This window comes from Caretta caretta, chromosome 7, assembly GCF_965140235.1.
Source record: "Caretta caretta isolate rCarCar2 chromosome 7, rCarCar1.hap1, whole genome shotgun sequence".
Classification (NCBI taxonomy): domain Eukaryota; kingdom Metazoa; phylum Chordata; order Testudines; family Cheloniidae; genus Caretta; species Caretta caretta.
Window position 1 is genome coordinate 118,673,124 of NC_134212.1, and position 26,420 is coordinate 118,699,543.

Genomic DNA, 26,420 nt, shown 5'->3' on the forward strand with positions numbered 1-26,420 from the left:
CCCAGCAATTTCTGAAAAACCAAGGCACCAATAATCACTAAACTGGGGCCTGATAAATATTTAAAATTGAACATCTTGACAGATGGTGCTTGTTCAGATTGGTGTGTCAATCTAAATCTCAATGTAATGTAAAGCTTTACAGTCCTGTATGGGGGTTCACTCACCACAGGAGCATCTCCTTGTGGCCAGGTGTGGCATAGCAGTTGGCTTTCACTCTGGCAACCCCTTCTGACAGTCACTCCTTCACTATGGTGGTCTCTGCTCTATAACTTGGCCCTCCAACCACATGATATTTATGTCTGCCCCTTTTGGGGTAACAAAGTTCAACAAACAGAAGTCTAACGGTTAATTCCGAGATCTTGTGTCAGGTCTCTGGCCCCTGACTCTGGGCTCATGCCATGTTGCCAGTGATTGGTAGGGGAACTCAGGCCTTCCCTACACTGAGTTCAGCCCGGGGACCCTTACTGTCAGCCTAGGTTTGCAGTGTCCCATCCCTTGCTGCTGTTTCCCTGGGCTTCTTCCAACACAGCCTCTCTCAGGCTTTCTTTCCTGCAACTTCTCCGGGTTGATCCTTCTTTCAGGGCTGGAATCCCAGGGCTTATTCTCTGCTCTGGATTTCCTCCTCACCACCTCTCTGTTTCCAAAGAGTGATTGCAGACTCCTGCCCTGCGTCCCCCTTCTGCTACAAACTTCCTCTCATTATAATAACCAGCCTGCTCCTGCCCACCGGGGCTTCATGATCAGTCAAGCCTGAGTTTCCCTCCAGATGCAGCCAGGGAACATAACTGGTTTTTCAGGTCCACATTAACCCATTAAGGGCCTGTGTAGGATACATAGCCCATCATAAGCACCTTCCATTCAAGACTTTCAGTGTGGTTTACAAACATAAAAGAATTAATCCTCCCAATACTTGTATGACGTATGTAGGTATTATTGTGAGCTTGAGGAAACGGTGTCTTGGAGCTGGTTTACACTAGACCTAGCGACATTGCTCAGGGGTGTGAAAAATCCATCTCCTTGAGCGACGTAGTTAAGCCTACCTAAATCCCTGTGTAGACAGAGCTGCGTCAAGGTGGAGGTGGATTACTTACACTGACAGGAGAGCCCATTAGTGTAGGTAGTGTCTACCTACCTACCGCTGTAGCATTTCACACGTAGACAAGTTCTTAGGGTTGCTAAATGACTTGCCTAAGGTCACAAATGAAGCTTAAGGAAATATTGGGAATAGAAGTTAAGACCTGTGCTTAACCAGAAAACCAATGTCCTTCCAAGGTTGTAGCCTAATGTTCATACAGAATTAAAATTTGAGTAAATTCTGCCTACTACATTTCCTCTGTAGTCTCAATCAGATACAGTGTTCCTCATTCGTCTTTTGTCTTAAATTGTTGTTATAGTTCGTGCTGCAGCCATGTTCCATCCAAAGTTTCATTCTAGTAGTAGCTGAAATGATTCCTGGATACTGCATATGTTAAATAGGAAGAGCCAAAATTCTGCCCATATGTATGGCCATGAAACACCACTGAAATCATTGCACAGGTGCAAATGAGGACAGGATTTGGCCTCTAGCATGTTAAGCATTTTGGGACCTTTGAGATGAAAGGAATTGCATTATTGTAATGCACTAATAATTGATGAAGATCAGTGCTGCTTGTAGTAGTAGATTTCCCATTTTGAAATAGGGGATGGGAGGAATATAAATTTCTGTTCGTGCTTTAGTCAGCCTGCCAAGGTGAGTGAAGATCCTGAGTTAGACAATGTATAACTAAGTTTGAGTGGATTTATGATGCGCAGCCCCTTAAGGGGACAAAGCCTGACAGCTGGAGAAATAATTTCCTAGTTCCAACAAGCAAATTATCTCTACGCAGTTATTCCATGAGTAATTGCTATTGCTTTATTTTACAGGGCCACAAAACTGCCTGCAAATATGAACGCAGGCTTTTTGGAGGGTCCTGAGGGGTTAGCTGGGATGGTGGGATTGGTCATGATGGTGGGGTTTATCTGGGTTTTATGTGGGAGGGTGCTTGATGGAGCTTTATCTAAACAATATTTTAGAGAGTAGTAAATGTGATCATTATTGGTGATTAGAATATTATGTTACCTAGGATGAGCTTCACCCCTATGCAGAGGGCTGGCACAAAGCCACTTATGTCCCACTTAACGCCTTCAGAAATGGAGTTTATGTGGGACTTAGCGATGTGCTATACCCTGCATAGGGGTGAATTACAGCCTTGGGTCCTGATCCTAGCCCTGTTGGAGTGTTTCCCTTGACCTCAGTGGGCTTTGGATCAGACCCATTGAGGGTAAATGATAAGCACAAAGTATAAATCAACTTGGAATAAATAAAACAAAAGGGTCAGGTTCTCTCTGTGGCTGAGCGCAAATGGTTCCTGGTAGTTTCATTTCTCCAGGCAGAATTTGGCCTGGAGTAACTGTGTGATCCTGCAGGTTTTTATATTTATTATACTATGGAAGTCATGGAGTAGTTCACAACAAATGACTGTCACTTGCTCTTTTGAGACCTTGTGCTAAGGCTGTAGTAATGGCAAGAGAACCCAATAGTCATTGGTTGCAATCCGGCATAGGCTTATTATTGATCAAGAGTCCCCCCTAGCAACCCAAGATGTAGACAGCTGTGTGGTGGCCAACTTGAACTGAATTTGCCATCCGAGTTTGTTTCCTAGTAGACAGGTTCCCAGCATCACAAAACCCCATCACTAGTCACATTCATTTGCACCCTTGCTTCAGAAGAGAGACCAAGGCTTCAAGGAACATGGAGAATGAACAGGAGAGGTGACTGAATGAATATGCAGACTGAACCATTGCACCCCAGAGGAATTTCCTCCAGTTGAAGACTTAGGTAGATTGCCTGGGCAATGTGCGGGAGCTTACACTGCTCATGCTGTGAATCTTCTCTGGGCAGAGGACTTTAGTTTCCAGGGCTGAAAATCCAGTGCCTTTTACACACATTAAATTAACTTGACAGATTTTAGAGAGAATATCAGAAAATCAGCTGCTGCCTGCTCCAACTGTTCTATGATTACCTTCATTTTTCCAGCTGAAAGTACAGTCGCTCCGTGGTGAACCCCCATCACATAATTGTGGAGCTAGTGTGTGATTCTCCGTTTTCTGAATAAGAAAAGTTACCTTTCAGAAGAAAACTCCAGATACAGTAAAACATTCCTAGGGACACACAAGCTCATTGGAGGTCCTGTACATTTTAATTATGGTGGGTTTAATCACATGGCTTATATGGTAAGGGGCTGTTTTGTGGGTGTGTTACCTGTTTCTTTTTGCTATATAGTCTTAAATAGTGGTTTGAGGTGTAATTAGGGGCTGGAAAATAAGAGTCTACACTTCATGCAGAGTCTCCTTCCCCTGTTCAGATGGATCAGCCACACAGAGATAATGGCTGGTACTCATCCCTGAATTGCTGAGCTCTTTGAGGTGATGAAATGCAGGTGGTAATGGAAGGTGTAAGTGATGTGGGGGGAAATGTAGAGTCTGAATTGCACAGCTCAGAAGAAATTGTCTAAATACACTCAAGTGTTGAGCGACACCAGCGGTGGTGGAGAAGCTGTTTTAAAATGGTCCTCCTAGATTCCCTCTTGTTCCTTTGATGTTTTCAATGGGATTGTGAAATCAAGACAGCCAGGTTAAAGGGAACAGTTTCTGCCAACGAGGCATCTCTAAATGAAACTATTTTTTTTAATTTCCTTACTATTTGATTTCAGCTGTCTGTTTTTTTAAAAAGCGAGTTTAGTTCCTGGGGGGAAAGTACCAAACTGAGAGCCTTGGAGATGGAAATTTGGTCATGTTGTAAAGGCACTTGACTTAGATTCAGGAGATCAGGGTTCTCTTTCTAGTGGGCAACAAACTTCGTCTGTAACCTTGAGCAAATCACTTAATCTCTCTTTGTTCCTTTGTTCCCCATGTGTAAAACTGGGATAGTAACACTTTCCTTCCTCCTAGAGGTGCTGAAGATAAATTAATTAATGAAAGAGGTGCTCAAATATGAAGGTGATGGGTGCTGTTTAAGTAGATACATAGAGCTTTCTATTTATAGAACAATGTGACAGATAAAGCACAGGAACAGGTAGTGGATGTGCAAGCTTCCCACACATTGCCCCAGCCATGTTCCTTAACCCATTGCCTGAATGGTTTGCTTTGACAGATGAGCAGTAGCTCTGTCTCTTCAGCAGAGAGGCTTATCACTGTATAGGTGAGACTGCTAATTAGCACTAATTCTGACAGTGGACTTTTTGAGGTCCTCTAGGTCCTGATCCAAAGCCCACTGAAATCACCAGTCATCTTTCCATCAGGAGCTGGACGGGGGCACATTTTACGTAGGCCATATCTCTGTGTGTTTGTACTTGTGTTTATCTGTTCATTCAAAGGGGAAAATAATCCACAGTGTAGAGAGAACACAAAATAAGGTTTGGTAAACTCTTGCAGGGCCCATGATGAAGGGAAGCTGTTTGATCAGTGAGCAAGCAGGATTTGCTCAGGTTGCACCCACTAACAGTAATGGGGAGTGGATTTACCGATGTGAATCCATCAGGCATTCAAGTGGCAACAGTGGTGTTCAGAGTCAGGGGTGACAGAAGAATCGCTTGCCTGTGTAAACCGATATATGTCAGAGAAGCAAGGGTGTGCATGGAGAGCAGGCCAGTTGTTAAGGTATTAAGCAAAACAGTGGATTGTGGTCTCTTTGGGTCTAATTAACCCCTGTATGGGGAGTGGGAGGGTAGAACAAGGCCCAGACATCACTTAAATTCCTATAACCTCCTAATAGAACATCAGTGGCTCACATATCTGGTGAGAATGCTCAGCACAGGGGATGTCTCCCATTGTCAGGAAAAGAGGGTATCATCTGTGTTCATAGAATCATAGACTATCAGGGTTGGGAGGGACCTCAAAGCAGGACCAATCCCCAACAAAATAATCCCAGCCAGGGCTTTGTCAAGCCTGACCTTAAAAACCTCAAAGGAAGGAGATTCCACTACCTCCCTAGGTAACCCATTCCAGTGCTTCACCACGCTCCTAGTGAAATAGTGTTTTCTAATATCCAGCCTAGACCTCCCCCACTGCAATTTGAAACCATTACTCCTTGTTCTGTCATCTGTCACCACTGAGAACAGTCTAGATCCATCCTCTTTGGAACCCCCTTTCAGGTAGTTGAAAGCAGCTATCAAATCCCCCCTCACTTGTCTCTTCTGTGTTCTCCTATCATTTTTAAACTGAGCTTTACTGGTTTCTCTGGGGCTGATTCTTCTCTCACACCAGTGTAAATCAGGAGCAACTCTATTGACCTCCTGTACTGCGGCAGTATAAGAACCAGACTGGAACAGAAAGGAATGAATAGAATTGCCTTGTGTACAACTGGAGTAAGAGGAGAATCAGGTCCGGTGTTTAAATCAAACCTAGCCGTGAGCCTGATCATGCTCTTTTAATAGCTTTGAGATTAATAGATTTTAAAGTCAGAAGGATCATCCAATCTGACTTTATGTGTAACACAAACCATATAATTTCACCCAATCAATCCTCTATTTAGCCTAGTAGCTTGTGTTTGACTAAGGCATATCGTTCTGAAAGGCATCCAATCTTAAGTGAGATGTACTGGATTTTTGCATCTGACTTAGATGTGGGCTTGATTGGGCTCAGTGTCTCATTCAAAAACCAGGAGATTAAGTTTGCTGTCAGTTATGCTGCTTTCACACTGCTCTAATTCCATTGACAGCAGGGAGTTACTCCTGCTTTACACCAGAATAAGTGAAGGTGGAATCAAGACCTGCATCTCTGTTACAAGGAGATATTTTCTCCAATTAAGATTAAGATGCACAGTTATATAGAATAAAGTTTCATTGGGTTTTGAGGACCCACTGGCAATATTAGGGGTGAAAAGACAAAATAACATATAGTTTGTGTGCTAATGTTTAATGGAGTCCTTAGCTCAATCAGCAAAACAAGTTATTCGTTCAGCCTGCCTATTTCTGATGACCTTTGGTATGGCAAAACATGAAAAGTAATAGTGTATTTGCAAAGCAGAAGGTGTTCTGCCCTGGTACCAAAATATGTGGAATGTTTCAGAAGACCTTAGAAATTCTTGGAGGACCACAAGAATTTATCCCAGCTAAATGAAGGCTTTTAAAAAAAGATATGTGAACTCAGACCCATATTTTTAAAAGCCTGTGTGTATTTATGCATGGTGTGTGCATGAAAAAACCATGCAGGTGTATATATCCTTAAGTTATATCCATGCACCGGGCATTTGGCTTACGTGCCTTTGCACACAATCCTTTTCAAATGTGGGATGAAATCTATGGGGCAAATTGAGCAGCAAATGGATAGCCAATCCTTATGCTGTTCTGAGGATGAACAGGGGAAAGCTATGAAGATCCTTCATCTTGCAGTTGCTTTGTTTTATTTTCTTTCTTGCCTGTACAGTCAGCTGTCCAGCATTAATTCAGCAATCGGGGCAAAGCTGTCAGATTGTATTTTTCTTTTAATTTGGCCATAAACTGGTGTACAAACTGTGATGAAACATGCCCTCCAAGTGCATCCTTCAGTCTCTTACACACCTCACTAAGCATAATGTGTAGGGAAACAACTTAAAATAAAGGAAATAAACAGTGGATGGAAATAAAAGAATAACCAATAAAAATAACAAAAAAAACCCCCAAACCCAAACAGCTGATCCAGTAACAGGCAGATGGCACAGTCAGTCCAAACAGGAAGATAGGATCATAGCAATGTAGGGCTGGAAAGGGACTCAGGAGGTCATCGAGTTCAATGTTTTTCTATGACCGGTCCATGGACTGGGCACCAGTCCCTGAGATCTCCCTGATGCAGTTTAGGAAGGCAGTAAGCTGGTCCCTGGTACCAAAAAGGTTGAAAAGCGCTGATCTAGTTCATCCATCCTGTGCTGAGGCAGGATTAAATATAGCTAGACCATCCCTGACAGGTGTTGCCCTAACCTGTTCTTAAAAATCTCCGATGGAGATTCCACAACCTCCCTACATAACTTGTTCCATTGCTTAACGATCCGTAATGTTAAAAAGGTTTCCCTGATATCTAATCTAAATTTCCCTTGCTGCAAACTAAGCCTATGGCCACTTGTCCTGCCCTCTGTGCTGTGGACACGCACAATTGATCGTCATCTTTTTTTAAAGCAACCATTTACATATTTGATGCCTGTTACCCTTTCTCCGCCTACCCCCTTTTCTTCTGTAGACTGCACACATCCCCTTCGATCAGCCTGTCCCCAGAGGGGCTCTGCTTGGTAGGAGTGTGGTCAGGGTGCTGTAAGGCAGGACTCTTGAGTAATTTTCATCACTGATTTTGCCACTGATGTTCATGTCTTTAGGCAAGTCTGTATGCCTCAGTTTGCTCAAGTGCACAATCTCTACAAACAATAATGCTTATCCCCCTTAAGCCTGCTTCTATGAGCATAAGGGATTTGTTTGTTCATTGCTTTGAGATCCTTGGATGCATATGTACAACCAGTGAGAGAATACCCCTTCTCCCATAAATTTTTACTGCCCTACGGATGTCTAGAGATTTTCACACATTTCCATGAAAACGTACCAATTTGCCATCTCAGAAGCAGTGTACTCCCATGGGTGAGGTGGGATCTGGAGACCTGGGTTTTAATCCCGGCTCTGTCACTGACCACCTGTGTGTGACCTTGAGCAAGTCACTTCAACTGTCTGTGCCTCTGTTTCCCTCCACTTTCTTTTCTATCTTGCCTATTTATAAGCTACTATTTCTTACTATGTACAATGTGTCACAATGGAACCCTGAAATCAGCTGGAGCCTCCAGCACTACCATTATGCAAATGATAAATAATAATTGTTGTGGGTTTTTTTAATGAAAAGCTGTGTGTGTGTGAAACTAGGGAACTTTTGCCCTGAATTGTGTGATAATTAGCTGTTTTCTTTTCCTGCAAATGGTAATTTTTAAGGGGGAAAATACAAAAATTGAAAGACAGACTTTCCCTTCCACCTCCAAAATAATTGATTTTTCATAAAATACCCGAAAACAAAACAAAAGCACACAGGCAGGAATGCAGTTTTTTTGCAAGCAGTGCAATTTATTTTTTCAAACAGCTCTCCTGGCTACTATGCAAGTAGCTACGAAATTTACAACACATTGGAATGGCTTACCAAGAGGAGTGTTAAGTTCGTCATCACCTGGAACCTTTAAATTGAGATTGGACCTCTTTCCAAAAGATACAATCTATTTTAGCGACAGGTTACTGGGCTGAGTCATGTTCCTTTACATATGAGGGAAGAATAATTCCCCATGCTGCAGGAACTGTTAGGGGAAATTCTACTGGGTATGTTATGCAGATAAGCTTTAAAGGTGTGCTGGTAAAAATGTGTTACTATAAGTCATTTGCTTTTGGGTTTCATGCATGAGTCAAATCTTTCTGATAGACTTCCATTCAAACTGGGCTGGAGTTAGAACACCAACCAATGTGCCTCTTAGGAGAATGTGTGGAGAATATTAAGGGAGAACTGGGAAGAAGGACGGAAAAAGAAGAGTAAAACTGCCTGTACATACTAGGCAGTATCCCCAGGACTCCACCTCCAGCACACATACACAAAGGGAATCTCTTCATGTCTAGCCATAAGACTCTCCCAGGACAAGGTTCCTCATGATACTGGTGAAGAATCAGAAACAGAATGAAATGGAAAGGAAAGTCAGTAACTGATATGCAAATCTCAGTGGCTTTTGGAATGACTGCAGGATAGATACCTGAAGGCATTATCACTTCCACTTGTTCCCATTGGTGTTAAATAAACAAACATCCAGCTATTTGCTAAATATATTGATGCCTTATGTTCAATGTAAGTGATGCACAATTCAAAATGCTTGATATTTTGCAACACTGTATTTACTTTCTCCTCTCATGACTATTTAATCATTTAAGTGTCCACGTATGACACTTGCAATTAGATTGCAAACAACGGGGGAAGGACCTAAGTGACACCCTGCTGAACTATTGTAGACCAAGAATTATGTGGACCAAGAAGTATGTATATATTGTTAACCTGAAACGATTCTTCTCTACTCCAGAATCCTGCACCTCCTGCTGGGAGGAACTTCTCTGAGAAAATTGCTTGCACCCCAGGTAGCCTGTCAGGACACTGGGAGCCAGACAATAGACACTGACCTGATTGCATATCTCCCCTCAGTTGGGGTGGAGTCTTGGCTTTGCCACAAGCCCCAATCAATGGGCAGTGCAATCTCTGAATCATACTCTGCTTCCCAATATAGCTCCCCGTCTCCAGCTGCTCTGCAGCAGGAGCACCCTTTTCCAGGCCTATACCAGCTGTAGCTAACTTCCTTTGCAATGTTCATGTAAGCACACTAGCTAGTGTGCTGGCAGGAGGTGTGGATCTAAAAACTCCACCCACTCCAGCCTCTTCTCTGTGTAAGGGGCATATATCCTTTCTGCATAGCCTGGTTTCCCCATCTTGCTTCAACCTGCAGTACACGTTGCCAGCACCAGGCTATCAAGGAATGCTTTATGTCCCCACACTCACTGTACAAGCTGAGCCACAAGGTGGCCCTCAATTTGACCCATTCACACAACAGGAAGTCAACAGCATTCTATTCCTGGAGGCATAGAAAGAAAAAGAAACCCAGATTGCGAGGAGGAGAACCTTGTTTTCCCTTGATTGTTCTTCAGCAGCTTTGAATAAAAGGAGGGCACCAAAGAAGAGAGGAACGGATCAAGAGAGACAAATGTGAAATCTGTCCTGCTATCCTCTGCCTTCCTGGATGTATTGGATCACTCCCAGGTAGACTCCTTCACACACGAATAATATTTGAATAGTACCCAGATAGACACTAAGAATAATGACTAAAACATTAATGGAAGGAGCTGAATTCCTTCAAATACACCTGTGGTGGTAATAATGTGCAATATACCAGTAATAAACTTATTCAGTATAAATGAATGGGGGTTAGTAGCAGGAACGGGCTGATTTTATTCCAGCTTCTGCGTTCAGTTTGACTTTGTTATGTTTACACTTTAAGCTTAACAATGCTTCAGAGATTGTTACACGTGTCTGTATGGTGCCTTGTGCAACATTGTGCCACATATGGAGAGGAAAGTAACTGTAAAAGCTCTTTATAGACTCACATAGAGAGACACAATGAGAAATCTGTGGTGTAAGTGCAATGACTGTTATCTGAATAGATTATCTTTTTTGCGGGAGGGGGGAAGGCACTTGGAACATGAATAGCTTTAAGGAGCTCACACACGAAGGGGAAAGAATTAGGGCGAACTGAAGAAATGGGCATGAAGATTAGCATTCTGTAGGATTTCCATGAAGGAATTAGAAGAGGGTTTGACGCAACCCTCGGACCATATATCTCAGTTCTTTTGGGGAAGTTCCGATCCAGATCTGAGCCAGGTATTTTTGGCGAGGTCAAGATAGAGGGATTTTTTTGTAAATTCAGGATGGCTTTATGAATGTCTGGATTATTGTGATCAGGGCTATATCTGAGGGAAATAAGTGAAGACTTCCTGGAAGCTGGAGGTGAGAGAAGTTGCTTTGTGTGACTGCAATTATTTGATTCTCCGAGGTGAGTGATAAATCAAGTTCAACCTGAGGCTGTGCATTGATATAACTTTTTTTAGAAGAAATGTCCTCAGAAGAGGGCAAAATTGTGGTGCCTACCAGCTCCTACAAATAATCATCTCTTCCAGTTAATATCATGTCACTTCCTGGATTCAGTTCAAGACAGCTGTTCTTTCTCTAAACTCCCATCTCCCACAGCTCCACAGGATGAAATCAATGTACAGAGCTGTATGTCCTCATTAGCATACAAAATCTGCCAGACTGGATCAGACCCATGGTTCATCTAATCCAGTATCCTGTCTCTGACAGTGGTCAGCACCAGATGTTTCAGCAGAAGGTGTCAGAACCTCTCCCCACTTGCCCCCAGTGGGAAAGTTTGTGGGATGTGGGAAAGTTTCCTCCCATGGAGTCCTCAGCCTAATCCTTAATACTCAGAGATTGATAGAAATACTGAAGCATGAGGCCTTGCAGCCCATATAATCTCATTGTAATCCCTAAGGATTGTCTGTGGATATTAAAAAGAAATAGTGACAGGTTTCCACATCACAGGGGCTCTTGGAGAAGAAGCCTCTCAAGACTGATGGAATGGTAGGCCACCTTTAGGAGGCCTGCCTAGGACTGTGATCCCCTGAGATGATGTCCCAGGACAAGAGCTATGCAAAAAGCCAATTTGGGGGTTCAGTGGCAGTTCTTGGGAGAAAAAAAGGTTATTTTGGGTTGCACAAAAATTGTGTTTCAATTTCAAGCTTTTTTTCCTGAAGGTTTTTTGTTGTTGTTGTTTTGTTTCTTAACATAAAATTGAAGGAAATTTCAAAACAAAGTCATTTCAAATAGAAACATTTTGACTTTTTCCAAACATTTTGATTTTACCTTGTTCCCAGCCAAAACAATTCAATGAATTAGACATGAATTTGCAAAATGTTTCCATTAACCCAAATATGCATTTTCCACTGGAAAAAAAAGGTGAACACATTTTGCCCCATTCAAACAGGCCTTTCAAATGCTTTGGATTTGGCAGGGTTACCTTCCTTGCTTCTGAGGTCAGATACAAAGACTGTGGTTATCCCTCTATCTTGCAGGATGATGCTTAGACTATCAGGAGCTGAGTGGCCTGTTTGGGCAAGCTGGATGAATACTGAGTTGGTAGACTCACCAGCCAGCTTTCAGGATCACAGAGGACGTCACACACTTCATATGAATCAGGTTGTGATGCTGGCAAACCAGGCGCCAGCTCTTGCCAAGATTGCAGGCATTAGCTAAGAACTGACAAGCTCATAGATGGAGACCAGACCAGTTCACCTGTATGTTAGTGTTGCTCAGAATAGGAATTTGTCTTATAAGGATGTAGTTAGTGTTTAGACTCTATGAAATGCTTCTAAATTGCTGCCTGCATTAATCTCACTTGCAATGTCTATATTTCATGCTATAAAAAATATGCAACTTTTGCTTTGAAAATATTTGCTCTAAACTTGTGAACCCAGATGGGAAGAATGTCGTCCACCTGCCCATCAAGAAGAACTTTCAAATCAGATGGGCCATCAAGGAACATTACAATACAAAGGATGGGTGAATGGCCCTATCACACCTTGGACATGTTATATTCAAGGAAGCTCGTCCTATGGATTTGGAAGCTGAATGAAGGAACTAAAACAAAGTCACAGGAACATTTTCCATCTCTTTTGCTGTTTGAACTCTCACAGGGCTAGAGAGATCAAACTGAAGCCAGAGTTCCCCAAGGGTTGCCTCCTGGGTCCGCCCTGAAAACACTTTGAATTGACAGATCACTACAACCGTGCCACTCTTAGGATTTAGATTGCAATTCATTTGTGCATATGTCTGTTTGCTTTAACCTGTAAATAACTCTTATTTCTCTTTCCTAGTCAATAAACCTTTAGATAGTGTATTAGAGGATTGGCTACAGGCCTTGTATTTGGTGTAAAATCTAGGGTATCAGTTGATTGGGGTAAGTGACTGGTCTCTTGGGACTGGAAGCAACCTGCATATTGTGTGATTTTTCATGTAAGTGACCATTTATCACTAAATCCAGTTTGTCTGGGTGGCAAGATAAACTGGAAAGTCTAACGGGACTGTTTGTGACTCCATGGTGAGACTGTTGTAGTGATCCAGGACTTCACATTTGTTACTGGCTTGGCAAAATCTAATTATAGAACACACCATTAGTTTGAGGTATCTGCCCTGTTTCTGACAGTCTGCCCTGAGGTAAGCACTCTTGGTTGTGAGCCACTCCAGACAGTGTGACACAGGTCATGGATGACAACTGGTTTCTTTAAGACATACCTTGTGTTCATCAGCAAAATTGTGAGCGAGGCTTCTTCTTCTTCGGTGCATTGCAAGATTCAACACCCACAAGCTGTAATTTATCCAAGACATTAATCTGTGCCTTTTGTTATGAGAGCTGAACTTTCTGAACCACAGGGTAAATTCAGTGTTCTTATGGAAGACAGGCGGCTCACAGTTCAATTTTATTAATGTATCTACCCCAAATTCCCTAAGGTGGAATTTTTATGAAACTTCTCACAGCTCAGCTCATTTAACCTGAGGACAGAAGATAATGTTGGGAGATTTCAGCATTGTAATTCAGTCAAATCTGGATAGGAAGGCAGTGACCTATTGGGTATAATCTCTTAACTCCAGGTGATTAAAGCTACAGGTATTAAACTTGTCTGATGCTCAAAGAACATTAAACCCTTCAATCTCTTCTAGGTGATGTTTATTATAGAGATTTTAAAATGTACAGACCAATAAATGAAAACACAAAACCAAATAAGATTACAGATAAATTAAATATAGGCCCAGATCCTCATCTGGTGTAATTTGGTTTAGCTCCAATGAAATCAATGGAGATATATCAATTTACACTACTTTAGAATCTTGCTCATTGAGTCCATGCGGAAGAGATATTTAAGGTCTTCATATAATATATTAAATCACATTCAAATTTCAAGGAACATTTCAACCATCTCTAGTTGTAGATGGTGGCAAGGTACAGGCTCATGAGGTATAAATTGGCTTAGATCTAAAATAAATAAAATCCATTTATTCATATCAACAGTTGATAGGATTTAGATTCAGTGCCTAGCTCCCTTACGAAAATGAGATTTAGGCCTTGTCTACACTACACAGTTTTGTCAACAAAAGTCAGCTTTCATCAGCAAAACAATTGAAGTTTTCACACAACAATACTCCTGCTGATTTAACTCCCCTGCCACACCAACATAATAAAACCACGTCAATGAGCAGCATGGAGCTTTTTGCAACAAAGTTAGAGCGACGCAGTGTCAGTGTAGACACTGCACTTGCTTATGTCCCCCTAAGCAGCATACAGGAGGTGTCCCACAATGCCCATCATAACCGCTCCGATAAGCAGTTTCTACTTCTCTGCCCTGCAGCCAGGTACACGGGCATGCGCCCCTCCCTCTTTAAAGCCCCGGAAATTTTGGAAATTCTACTTCCTGTTTTCTCAGCATGGACAGCTCAGATTGCATCTTCCCAGCTGACCATGCTGGCTTTCGGCAGCAAACACGCTCCTGCCTGGAGTACACGGAAGTTGCTGGATCTGTTGGGTCTGTGAGGAGAGGAGACTGTGCAGTTGCAGCTCTGATCCAGCCATAGGACCTTTGACATCTACAAGCAGATTGCTCATGGCATGGATGAGAAGGGGCACAATAGGGACATGTAGCAGTGCTGTGCTAAGATCAAGGAGCTGATGTAGCCTTACCAAAAGGCAGAGGAGGCCAACCATCACTCTGGTGTGGCACCAAAAACATGCCACTTCTACAAAGAGCTGCATGACATCCTCAGAGGCGACCTCACCTGCACTGCCAAAAGCCTCATGGATACTTTGGGGGGACTGCATTCAGCAGCTAGCAGAGTCAACCCTGAGGACAAGTGGTGGACAAGGGGGTCTAGTTGGAGGAAGATGTGGGACAAGCAACAGGCTCTTCCATTGGCGTGCTGAGCCAGGACCTCTTTTTGACTCTGGAGTCCCAGCTGCCCAGCTCTAGTGTGCCTGAAGCAGGAGAGGAGAGCTCTGGTAAGTACTATTTTGCTTTGATAGTGCACAGTGAGATGAAGGAGAGGTGTCCTTTATTTTGTTACATGGTGCACGTGGGAGAAGGAATCAAAATTAACAACACTAGGTACTGCAAAAAGGAAAGGGGGAGTTGTGGCACCTTAGAGACTAACAAATTTATTTGAGCATAAGCTTTCGTGAGCTACATACAGTAACACCCATTATTTCATGTTCTCTGTGTATATAAATCTCCCCACTGTATTTTCCACTGAATGCATCCGATGAAGTGAGCTGTAGCTCACGAAAGCTCATGCTCAAATAAATTTGTTAGTCTCTAAGGTGCCACAAGTCCTCTTTTTCTTTTTGCGGATACAGACTAACACGGCTGCTACTCTGAAACACTAGGTACTGTTTGCATCTACTTCACATTCCCCTGTGCAGCAACACAGTGGAAAAGTTTGTTAATGCATACTGAGATCTTCTGGGAATCCTCCATAGAGATCTCTAGGAAACTTTCCTGAAGATATTCTGCAATCCTTTGCTGAACATTCTTTGGCAGAGCTGCTTTGTTTCTTCCCCGATTGTAGGAAACTTTGCCGTGCCAATCAGCAATTACTTCTGCAGGAACCAAAGCAGCACACAGGGGAGCTGTGGATGGATCCTGTCTGAAGCCACACGCATGCTGGAGATGCACCCTTGCATCTTCAGTTACTCTCAGCAGTGTGATTTCAACTTTGATCGCCCCTGCCTGTGGAAAATGGTACCAGTGTTCAGAATAGTGTGCCTAGGCGCTTGTAGTAATCCCCTTCTGAAATCACTCAGACCCTTTGTCCCATCTTGCACCACCCTTCCCCCTCCCCTGGGCTGAACTCACCATGTTTAGTGCTCTGGCTGTGCTGCATGTTTGTCAAGGGAAAGTGAGAAAGGAGTGTATGTAACTTCTATGATTCAAGACTGTGAGTGCACACATAATACTGACTCTGTGTATTGTTTCTTTTGCTTCTGCAGATGTGCCTTTGGGGGCCAGGTCCTACGTATCGGCAGAGTGCCGCTGTCAGATAAGGAGGCAAACAAGGAATAAGGAGGACATGTTTTGCGAAGCGCTGCAATCGTCCGATAGTGAGCACAGATCATAGAGAGAAACAACAAATGAAAAACTAGAAATGGATAGCCAAGAGAGGAGACAGAGGAGGAGTAGATAATAGAGAATAAGGAGCGGATGATAAAGCTCATGGAGGACCGAACAGAGATGCTGAGGTCCCTGATTTTGCTGCAGGTGGAACACATGCCTGCTCAACTCCCTCAGCAGTCCATACAGAACTGCCTTCATTGCCCTCCCCAAACTCCTCACACATTCCTCTCACATTCCCGGCCCATTGCAGTACCCCTTGCACTCCACCCCTAGGGACATTTTCCATAATGACAGCATGACTTGCACACAGCTGTGAGATCCTCACTTCAAAGAGTGCTGCTCACTGTCATGTCCCTTGTAAGAAATGTTAATCTGTGTATTGCTGTTTAATAAAAATTTAGTCTTACAAAGACAGTGATTCTTTATTTGTGGCCTACACTGTAGGGTTGCAACAGAAATTCATACACAGTGGCCATCGGCACATTTGCAGACTACAATTAACGCTCAGGCAGGAATCATTACAGGGGTCATTTACGGTGGCAGGTAAACAATTCCTGGCTCAATTTATTACAGAAAAACACATTACTGGGGCTTATTGTCAAAATACTGCTTCAAAGCTCCCTGATTTGAATAGCGTCCCTCACCCCCCATTAAACTCCTCTAATAGCCCTGGTGTCTGGATGCTCCAAATCAGCTGCCAGGTGATCCATCTCAGTGCTCTATCCCTGGGAAAACTTTCCCCCTTGGCTTCAGAGATGTTATGCGCAGCACCACAGGCTGAAATATTTTCCTCATTGAGGTCTAACCTGCCAAAAGGCAGCACCAGCAACCCTTTAATCTGCCAAACGTACATTCAACGGTCATTCTGTACCTGCTGAACATGTTGTTGAAGCACTCCTTGCTGCAGTCAAGGTTTCTGGTTCATGGCTTCATAAGCCACGAAAAGAAGGGATATGCTGGGTCTCCCAGGATCACTAGGGGCATTTCGACATCCCCTGTTGAAATCTTCTGGTCTGGAAAGAAAGTCCCTGCTTGTGGCTTTCTATATAGGCCAGTGTTCCTAAAGATGTGTGCATCATGCACCTTCCCTGATCACCCTGTGTTGATGTCAGTGAAAGTAGCCCTTTCTGTTAATGTACTCCATCACAAGATGGTCTGGGGCTAAAATTGGGATACGTATGCCATCTGTCGACTGGATACAGTTAGGGAATCCCTTTGCCACAAAGCCATCCACTATTTTCTGCACATTGCCCAGAGTCACAGTCTTTTGTAGCAGGAGGCTATAAATGGCTGTGCACACTTGCATCACTGCAACCCCCACAGTGGACTTCCCAACTCCAAACTGATTCATGACTGACCGGTAACAGTCTGGAGTTGCCAGCCTCCACACAGCAACAGTCTGGAGTTGCCAGCCTCCACACAGCAATCGCCACTCACTTTCCCACTGTCAGGGCAACTCTCATTTTGGTATCCTGGCACCGCAGGGTGGACGTGAGCTTCACACAGAGTTCAAGGAAATTCTGCAGCCACTCCTCATCATCCCATACCTGCATCACAGTGCAATCCCACCACTCAGTGCTTGTTACCTAAGCCCAGTCACAGCAGTCTACCATGTACTGCTGCTCCATGAATGCCAACCTCAGTCTTGAATTGTTTCTTTCCATAGCACACAGGAAGGGAGTCTCCATGGCTTCCTGGTCAGATTTGCAGCTCATGAAGTACTGCAGGATCAGCTGTATTGTGCTCATAATGCTTGTCACAACCCTGGTGAGCAGTGGCGAGATCCATGCTTTCAGGCAGAGTTTACTGGAGTAGTTTGAAAATGGTGCAAAACATAGTTGGAAGCCCTTGGAATTATGGGATAGAGAAAACTGCATCATGGGGTGGTGACCCCGCCCCCAAGATGCACTGCGATCCATTCCCAGAACTGCTAGCAAGAGAAGGTGATGATTTTCACAGTGAGATAGCTATCCACAGTGCACTGCTCTTTCTGTTGGTGCTAGAGTAGCAGCTGTGGACATGCTCTGCTGACACAAGGAGCATTGTGTGAACATGCACAAATGGTGTAACTACAATGGTTTATGATCATCGATGTAACTTAAGTCGACTTAAGCGTGTAGTGTAGACATATCCTAAGGTTCCTAAATCAGTTAGATGTTGCAATGCTGAATCCAGCAACACTTAAATACCTTTAAAATTTGGGTCTTAGCCTATCCGGCACTTCAGTTCCCTATCTAGAAAATGGAGGTAATAGATTCCAAGGCCAGAAGGAACCATTGTGGTCGTCTAGTCAGACTGCTTATATTAGAGAGACAATGTGGGTGGGATAACACAGGCCAGAAAACATCCCCAAAATAATTCCTAGAGCATATCTTTTTGAAAAACATCCAGTCTTGCCTTAAAAGTTGTCAGTGATGGAGAAGCCACCTTGACTATTCTTTCCCTCATAAGGGTGTTGTGAAGAAAAAATCTATGGACTGTGAGATTATCAAATATTACAGTACTGAGGGCCATGTATGTACCTACATAGACAGATGAAAGAAGAATGTGAAAGGATAGAGAAAAAGTAAGGATGAGGTTATTGCCTCATCAACAAGAATAAAATTCAGAGGTGTTTTTTTTTAATTCAGTTTGTACTCAATAGAAATTTTGCCTGAGCAGGAGCAAAATATAAAAACAGAGTGACAAATCAACATTTGCCCCTTAGATGAAAATTTAGATCAAAACTGATCAAAGATTCTTTTTCTATTTGTGCTTTGAAAAATGGAAGAACATTATATCATTTCGATCTAATAATGAAAATTACCTGTAATCAGACTGAAATGCTTGCCAAAAAAAAATAAAATGTCATCCCCTAAGAGACTACATGGATGAGCCTGTCATAACAGTCCTGGGAGAGAAAAAGCTTATATTACAACATGGCAGTAAGCTGCTGTGCATCTTTTTTTTCATGAAAGCACCATACATGATAAATAGGGGAAATATCCCCGTGTCCTGTCTGGATAAAAATCAAGCCTAGCCCCCAGATATTCTTCTTTTCCTTCTGGTCCACCATTCCACTCCAAAATGTCATCTCAGTAGAATACACTTGACAAAGCACCCTATAGGGAATTTTTTTTTTTTTTGGCCTGATCACTGAAGGTCATTAATGCTGCCCAAGATCCTGCCAGATTTAATTTAACATAGAATCATAGAATCATAGAATATAAGGGTTGGAAGGGACCCCAGAAGGTCATCTAGTCCAACCCCCTGCTCAAAGCAGGACCAATTCCCAGTTAAATCATCCCAGCCAGGGCTTTGTCAAGCCTGACCTTAAAAACCTCCAAGGAAGGAGATTCTACCACCTCCCTAGGTAACGCATTCCAGTGTTTCACCACCCTCATAGTGAAAAAGTTTTTCCTAATATCCAATCTAAACCTCCCCCACTGCAGCTTGAGACCATTACTCCTCGTTCTGTCATCTGATACCATTGAGAACAGTCTAGAGCCATCCTCTTTGGAACCCCCTTTCAGGTAGTTGAAAACAGCTATCAAATCCCCCCTCATTCTTCTCTTCTGCAGGCTAAACAATCCCAGCTCCCTCAGCCTCTCCTCATAACTCATGTGTTCCAGACCCCTAATCATTTTTGTTGCCCTTCGCTGGACTCTCTCCAATTTATCCACATCCTTCTTGAAGTGTGGGGCCCAAAACTGGACACAGTACTCCAGATGAGGCCTCACCAATGTCGAATAGAGGGGAACGATCACGTCCCTCGATCTGCTCGCTATGCCCCTACTTATACATCCCAAAATGCCATTGGCCTTCTTGGCAACAAGGGCACACTGCTGACTCATATCCAGCTTCTCGTCCACTGTCACCCCTAGGTCCTTTTCCGCAGAACTGCTGCCTAGCCATTCGGTCCCTAGTCTGTAGCTGTGCATTGGGTTCTTCCGTCCTAAGTGCAGGACCCTGCACTTATCCTTATTGAACCTCATCAGATTTCTTTTGGCCCAATCCTCCAATTTGTCTAGGTCCTTCTGTATCCTATCCCTCCCCTCCAGCGTATCTACCACTCCTCCCAGTTTAGTATCATCCGCAAATTTGCTGAGAGTGCAATCCACACCATCCTCCAGATCATTTATGAAGATATTGAACAAAACCGGCCCCAGGACCGACCCTTGGGGCACTCCACTTGATACCGGCTGCCAACTAGACATGGAGCCATTGATCACTACCCGTTGAGCCCGACAATCTAGCCAGCTTTCTACCCACCTTGTAGTGCATTCATCCAGCCCATACTTCCTTAACTTGCTGACAAGAATACTGTGGGAGACCGTGTCAAAAGCTTTGCTAAAGTCAAGAAACAATACATCCACTGCTTTCCCTTCATCCACAGAACCAGTAATCTCATCATAGAAGGCGATTAGATTAGTCAGGCATGACCTTCCCTTGGTGAATCCATGCTGGCTGTTCCTGATCACTTTCCTCTCATGCAAGTGCTTCAGGATTGATTCTTTGAGGACCTGCTCCATGATTTTTCCAGGGACTGAAGTGAGGCTGACTGGCCTGTAGTTCCCAGGATCCTCCTTCTTCCCTTTTTTAAAGATTGGCACTACATTAGCCTTTTTCCAGTCATCCGGGACTTCCCCGGTTCGCCACGAGTTTTCAAAGATAATGGCCAATGGCTCTGCAATCACAGCCGCCAGTTCCTTCAGCACTCTCGGATGCAACTCGTCCGGCCCCATGGACTTGTGCACGTCCAGCTTTTCTAAAAAGCTGGACGTGCACATCTCACGCTACTTCATGGTAAAAGTATTTATTTTGTGCTGTTGGCTGAAGTGGAATTACCTTGAACACTCGTGAGATGTTCCACAGCCAGTGTCAGGAGAATCTGTAATAACTCTCCAGTTAACATGTCACCATTTTGCACGTTGGAAACCAAGATGAATAATTGCGTATTATAGAAGCTCAGCTGCTGGCAAATGAGGAGGATCCCTCGATGCCCTATGTAGATGCAACTCTCTATGGGCCTAATCCCAGTCAATCCCACCAAACACAATGGGAGCTTTTGCCACTGGCTTCCAGGGAACCAAGAACAGTTCCTAAGAACACATAAAACGTCCCCTGCATTTAGTGCAGGTGTAACTAGAAGTTGTGATGTGAACGTAGTGAGGTGTGAAAGACCAGATACAATGAAGAGCAATGCATATTTCCTCCATTTAAAACAATTCCATCAAGGTTTTCTTTTTATTCCTCTCAGTTCAGACACACTGTTGCTGGTGCACTGTTAACACAACTGGAGATTTCTGTGATGTGACAATAATAATAGTGCTCAATGTTTTGTTGTGACAGTCTAGAGAAGCTGTAGAATGAGAGGCAGACAAGGGTGGAAAGCCTGTACCCCCTTTTCACTAGTGACTGAATAAAGATGTTTGTTAAGGTGCCTCCATTCTTTCCTTCTTGATAAAAGGAAACTTCTCTGATTTTTTTTTCACATGCATCTAAAATTTTCCACTTTTTAAACACAAAATCCTGAAAATGGAAAATTGAAAATATTTCGGTTTTCAAATCAAAACCAAAAATGTTTTCCTCCTTCCTTTCCCTTGTTATCATCTTTTTCTTGTATTTCCCCATTCTTTTCATCCCTTCTTTTTTTTTTTCCTTTTTCTTTTTTTGCAATTGAGAAAGGAAGGGGAAAGGAAAAGGGATATCTTTTTCAAAGGATATTTCAAAATGTTTAAAAGAACTTACCGTTTTTGAAAGAGCTCTAGTTAATGTAGGTAACTTATAAACATCCTTGTGAGGTATTATCCTGTCTATAAAATGGGGGAACTGAGAGAGAGAGATATTAAGTGAGTAATATTAAGTGAGTTGCCCAAGGTCATGCAAGCTGAGAATAGAAGCCAAGTCTGTTTATTCCCTGTTTTGTACTGTAACAATACTCCTTCTGTTCAACTGAAAGATTTAAAATCATAGAATCATAGGACTGGAAGGGACCTCGAGAGATCATCTAGTCCAGTCCCTTGCACTCATGGCAGGACTAAGTATTATCTAAAATATCCTTGACAGATGTTTGTCTAACCTGCTCTTAAAAATCTTCAATGATGGAGATTCCAGAACCTCCCTCGGCAATGTATTCCAGTACTTAACCACCTGACAGTTAGGAAGCTTTTCCTGATGTCCAACCTAAACTGCCCTTGCTGCAATTTAAGCCCATTGTTTGTTGTTCTATCCTCAGAGGTTAAGGAGAATAATGTTTCTCCCTCCTCCTTCTAACAACCTTTTATGTACTTGAAAACTGTTATGTTCCCTTTGTCTCCTCTTCTCCAGACTAAAAAAACCCAATTTTTTTTCAATCTTCCCTCATAGGTCATGTTTTCTAGACCGTAATCATTTTTGTTACTCTTCTCTGGACTTTCTTCAATTTGTCCACATCTTTCCTGAAATGTGGCGCCCAGAACTGGACACAATACTCCAGTTGAGGCCTAATCAGCACAGTATAGAACGGAAGAATTACTTCTCATGTCTTGCTTACAACACTCCTACTGATGCATCCCAGAAGGATGTTTGCTATTTTTGGATCAGTGTTACAGTGTTGACTCATATTTAGCTTGTGATCCACTATGACCACAAAATCCCTTTCTACAGGACTCCTTTCTAGGCAGTCATTTCCCATTTTGTATGTGTGTGACTAATTGTTCCTTCCTAAGTGGAATACTTTGCATTTGTTCTTATTGAATTTCATCCTGTTCACTTCAGACCATTTCTGCAGTTTGTCCAGATTGTTTTGAATTTTAATCCTATCCTCCAAAGCACTTGCAACCCCTCTCAGCTTGGTATCGTCTGCAAACTTTATAAGCGTACTGCCTATGCCATTATCTAAATCATTGATGAAGATATTGAACAGAACCAGACCCAGAACTGATCCCTGTGGGACTCCACTCAATATGCCCTTCCAACTTGACTGTAAACCACTGATAACTACTCTCTGGGAACTATTTTCCAAGCAGTTATTCATCCACCTTATAGTAGCTCCATCTAGGTTATATTTCCCTAGTTCATCTCCCGTCCTTCTCAAATTCTCCCTTCTCCTCCCTGGCAGAAGAAGTGCTATGCTCTTCTCCTTTCCCAGAGTCACTAATTCCCTCTTTAAGGAGGGTCAAAACATTGGTAAGCAAGCATAAAGGCTGTCCTTTGCTGTCTCAGATGTGTCTTCAAGCCCAGTGGCAACAGTAAGAACTCTCAGAAGACATGCCTGGCTATGCTCCTCTTCTTTTCCACAGGGAACAAAATCTAAAGTTGAGGACTTTCCATTTGAAGGCAACTGCTTGTGTAGTTCAAATACCAATGAGTTATTGGAAAAAATGAAAGAGACTAGATCTACATCTAGGTCCCTGGGTCTTTTGCAGACTTTCAAAAGGAGATCTTTTTGACCTTTTCAGATTCCAAAGACAGTATAACCCACCTTATTCTTCTTCATTCAACAAAAATAGACATCACTACCAATACCAACAACAACAGTCTTTTGCTTCTCAGTCATACAAGAGATGGTCATTCAAGCCCAAAATGAAGCAAAATAATTGGCCTATCACGGCTTCTTTGCTTGCAGTGAGACTGCAGGTTTTCAGTGGTGTTTGAGAGCAGCAAAGCAATGTTGAATCCTGTTTTCCTTACATTTGGAGACCTTTTAAGTCAATGTTAGAGTGAGTGGCTAAAGATCACCACAGACAGATGGGTATTGGATACTATAAAGAATGGTTATACCATCCAGGCTGATACCCTTCCTCCAAACCAACCTTCCTCTCCCTCTCTTTTCAGGAACCCCACACAGGGACATTGTTAAGATCAGGGATCAATTCTCTGCTAATGGAGACAGCAATAGAGAAGGTTCCAATAAATCTCAGGAATCAAGGGTTCTGCTCCTGCTATTTTCTAATTCCAAAGAAAGATGGAGATCTTCGTCCAGTCTTAGATCTAAGGAAGCTAAACAAGTACATCTGAAAGATGCATTTCAGAATATTAACCCTAAGATCCTATATTCCTTCCCTATCCTTTCTAGATTGGTTTATTGCTCTGGATCTCAAAGAAGCTTACTTTCATATTTCAATAAGACCATCGTACAGGAAGTACCTTCATTTTGCTGTAGGGCAGGACCATTTCCAATACAGAGCCCTCCCTTTTGGCCTCTCCTTGGCACCTCAAGTCTTTAAAAATGTCTATCTGGAGTAGCAGCATTCTTCAAGAGATGAGGGGTTTCTGTGTTTCCATATTTTGATGACTGGCTCCTACTAGCAACCTCAGAGGATGAGCTGGAAGAAGTCACAAAATTTGCATGCCCTCTATTCTGAAATTTTGGTTTCTTTAATAAATTTTAAAAAATCATTACTGACCCCATCACAGAAAATTCTATTCATAGGAGCTCTTCTCGATTCCCAAACAGCAAAAGCATACCTTCTGAGGGAGAAGTCCCTGAAGATAAAGTGTACCTTTCAATCTTTGCTGCTGATTCCATCTCAAAGAGTAAATATTTTTTCTATCACTAATGGGTATAACGGTACATATGTCACAACTTATGCAAGGTTTAGGATGAAACTGCCCCAGCACTGGTTATCAAAGAACATCAGACTGCAGGCGCCCAGTAGGGATATGATCATTACAGTTCCCAGGGAAATCCAAAGATCCATCTGGTGGTGGATGGATGAGGGAAATGTTCTGAGAGGGGTGTTATCCAGTCCTATCTAGGATCATCACAGCAGGCTCCACAAAAATAGGCTAAGGTGCACAGCTCGAGAAGTTTGTAACAAGGGGACTCTGGGGTCAACAGGAAGGTTGTCTTCATAGTAGCATTCTGGAATCAAGCGCAATTTGGTTGGCACTCAGACCATTTCTCCCCCAGATTCAAGGGTCGGTGGTTCAAGTGGCCACAGACAATATGACAGCAATGTACTATGTAAACAGATAAGGGGACGCCCTATCACCACAGCTTTGCAAGGAGGCAATGAAACTTTGAGACTGGTGTATAGCCCAAAGGATGAGTCCGATAGCTTTACAGCAGACTGGATCCCTCAGCCAGAACTAAGCAGGGAATCTACACAGATGCACAAGGGTCTTTGAAAGACTCTGTAATCAGAGACATCTTTGCTCTTTGGGGTGCGCCAAAGATAGATCTAATTGCTATAAGATTCAGCAGGAAATGCTGCTGTTTTTGTTCCAGAGTGGGAGTGGATACTCAATCTTTGTGTGATGGGCCGACTGTCCCACACTGGGCTCTAAGGGGTTAATAGAGTCCTAGGGAGGCTGCACAGGAGGTAGCCAATCAGAGAAGGGCTGAGAGGAGCAGCCAATCAGGGCCAGGCAGACCCATATGAGAAGAGCTGCAGGGCAGAGCAAGTTCAGTAGCTGCCTGGAGCTTGAGGAGGGAAAATTAGACTCCTAGGAGGAGGAAGGAGTGCTAGCAGGGACTGGGGAAGCTCGAGAGGACTCCTGGCTAGATGCTAGGACTGGCAGGCTTAGCTAAAACTGGCAGGCTGAAGCCCTGAGGTCAGGGTGAAGAAGGTGCTGGAGGCCACGGGGAGGTGCCCCAGGGAAATTAACTGAGGAGTCAGAGGGGATGCAGCAAGTGGAGGTTATCTACAGGGTCCCTGGGCCAGGAGCCAGAGTATTGGGCGGGCCTGGGTTCCCCTTGCCCCCACTCACCACTGAGGAAGTGGCTGGACTGAGGTCCTGCAATACTGTCCCCTGGAAAGGGGGAGCACAGAGTGCGGCATAGCCGGAGGGCTGTATCATGAAGGGGACACTGCATTCCTGGAAGCGACGTGGGTCCGGGAACTGAAGTGATGGCAGTGAGATGCCACCAGAAGAGGGCCCACCAGCTGGCAGAGCTAATTCACAAAACAGCCACCAGAAGGCGCCACAGGGGTGAGTGAACCATGTCACTCTCTGGCAGGTGCGTTGCTCCGTGGATGGGATGCAGAACTAATGTATGCATTCTCACCATTTCCTCTGGTGTTGAAGACTGTGAGAAAAATAGGACAGGTCTCGGCCAAAATGATACTGATAGCCGTAGTTCACGGGGTTGCTTCTTCTTTCCAAAAGAAACTAGAGATTTTTCCAGACGTTCTGAAACAACAATAAGGGACAGTTTACCATCCTGATCCATTATCATTTCATCTGAGAGCATAAGCAATCAGTCTCCAACAGAGTTGGAGAGGTCTTTCTCTATGGATATTCAACATGTTCTTCTTAATGCCAGAAGAAAATCAACTAGAAAATATTATGAATCAAAATGGAAATGGTTTTTACTGTGGATATCTGATAGAATATCGATCCTGTGTCATGCCCTATTCAATCTATATTAGAGTATTTGTTATATTTAAAGGATAAAGGTTTATTTGTTGCTTTGGCAGCTTCTCATATACCAATAGATGGTAAATCGGTATTCTTGCATGAGGGTATTAAGTTTTTAAAGAGTTACTAAGTTTGTACCCCACCTGTGGCACCATGGCACTTTAGTGCTGTCACAGCTTATGTCTCCACCTTATCTTCGTGTTCCTTATTTCATTTATCAATTAAGACTGTCTTTATTATAGCAATAACATCAGCTAGGAGGATTAGTGAACTTCATGCCTTAATGGCTGACCCTTCATTTACAACCTTTTATAAGGACAAAGTAGTTCTTCATCC

The 26,420-nt window shown here is 43.2% G+C and overlaps 1 protein-coding gene across 2 annotated transcripts in view; it reads left to right on the forward strand.

Annotated features, from left to right (window-relative positions):
• SORCS1 (sortilin related VPS10 domain containing receptor 1) overlaps positions 1 to 26,420 on the forward strand; it is a 423,910-nt gene that overhangs the window by 267,034 nt on the left and 130,456 nt on the right. The window lies entirely within an intron of this gene.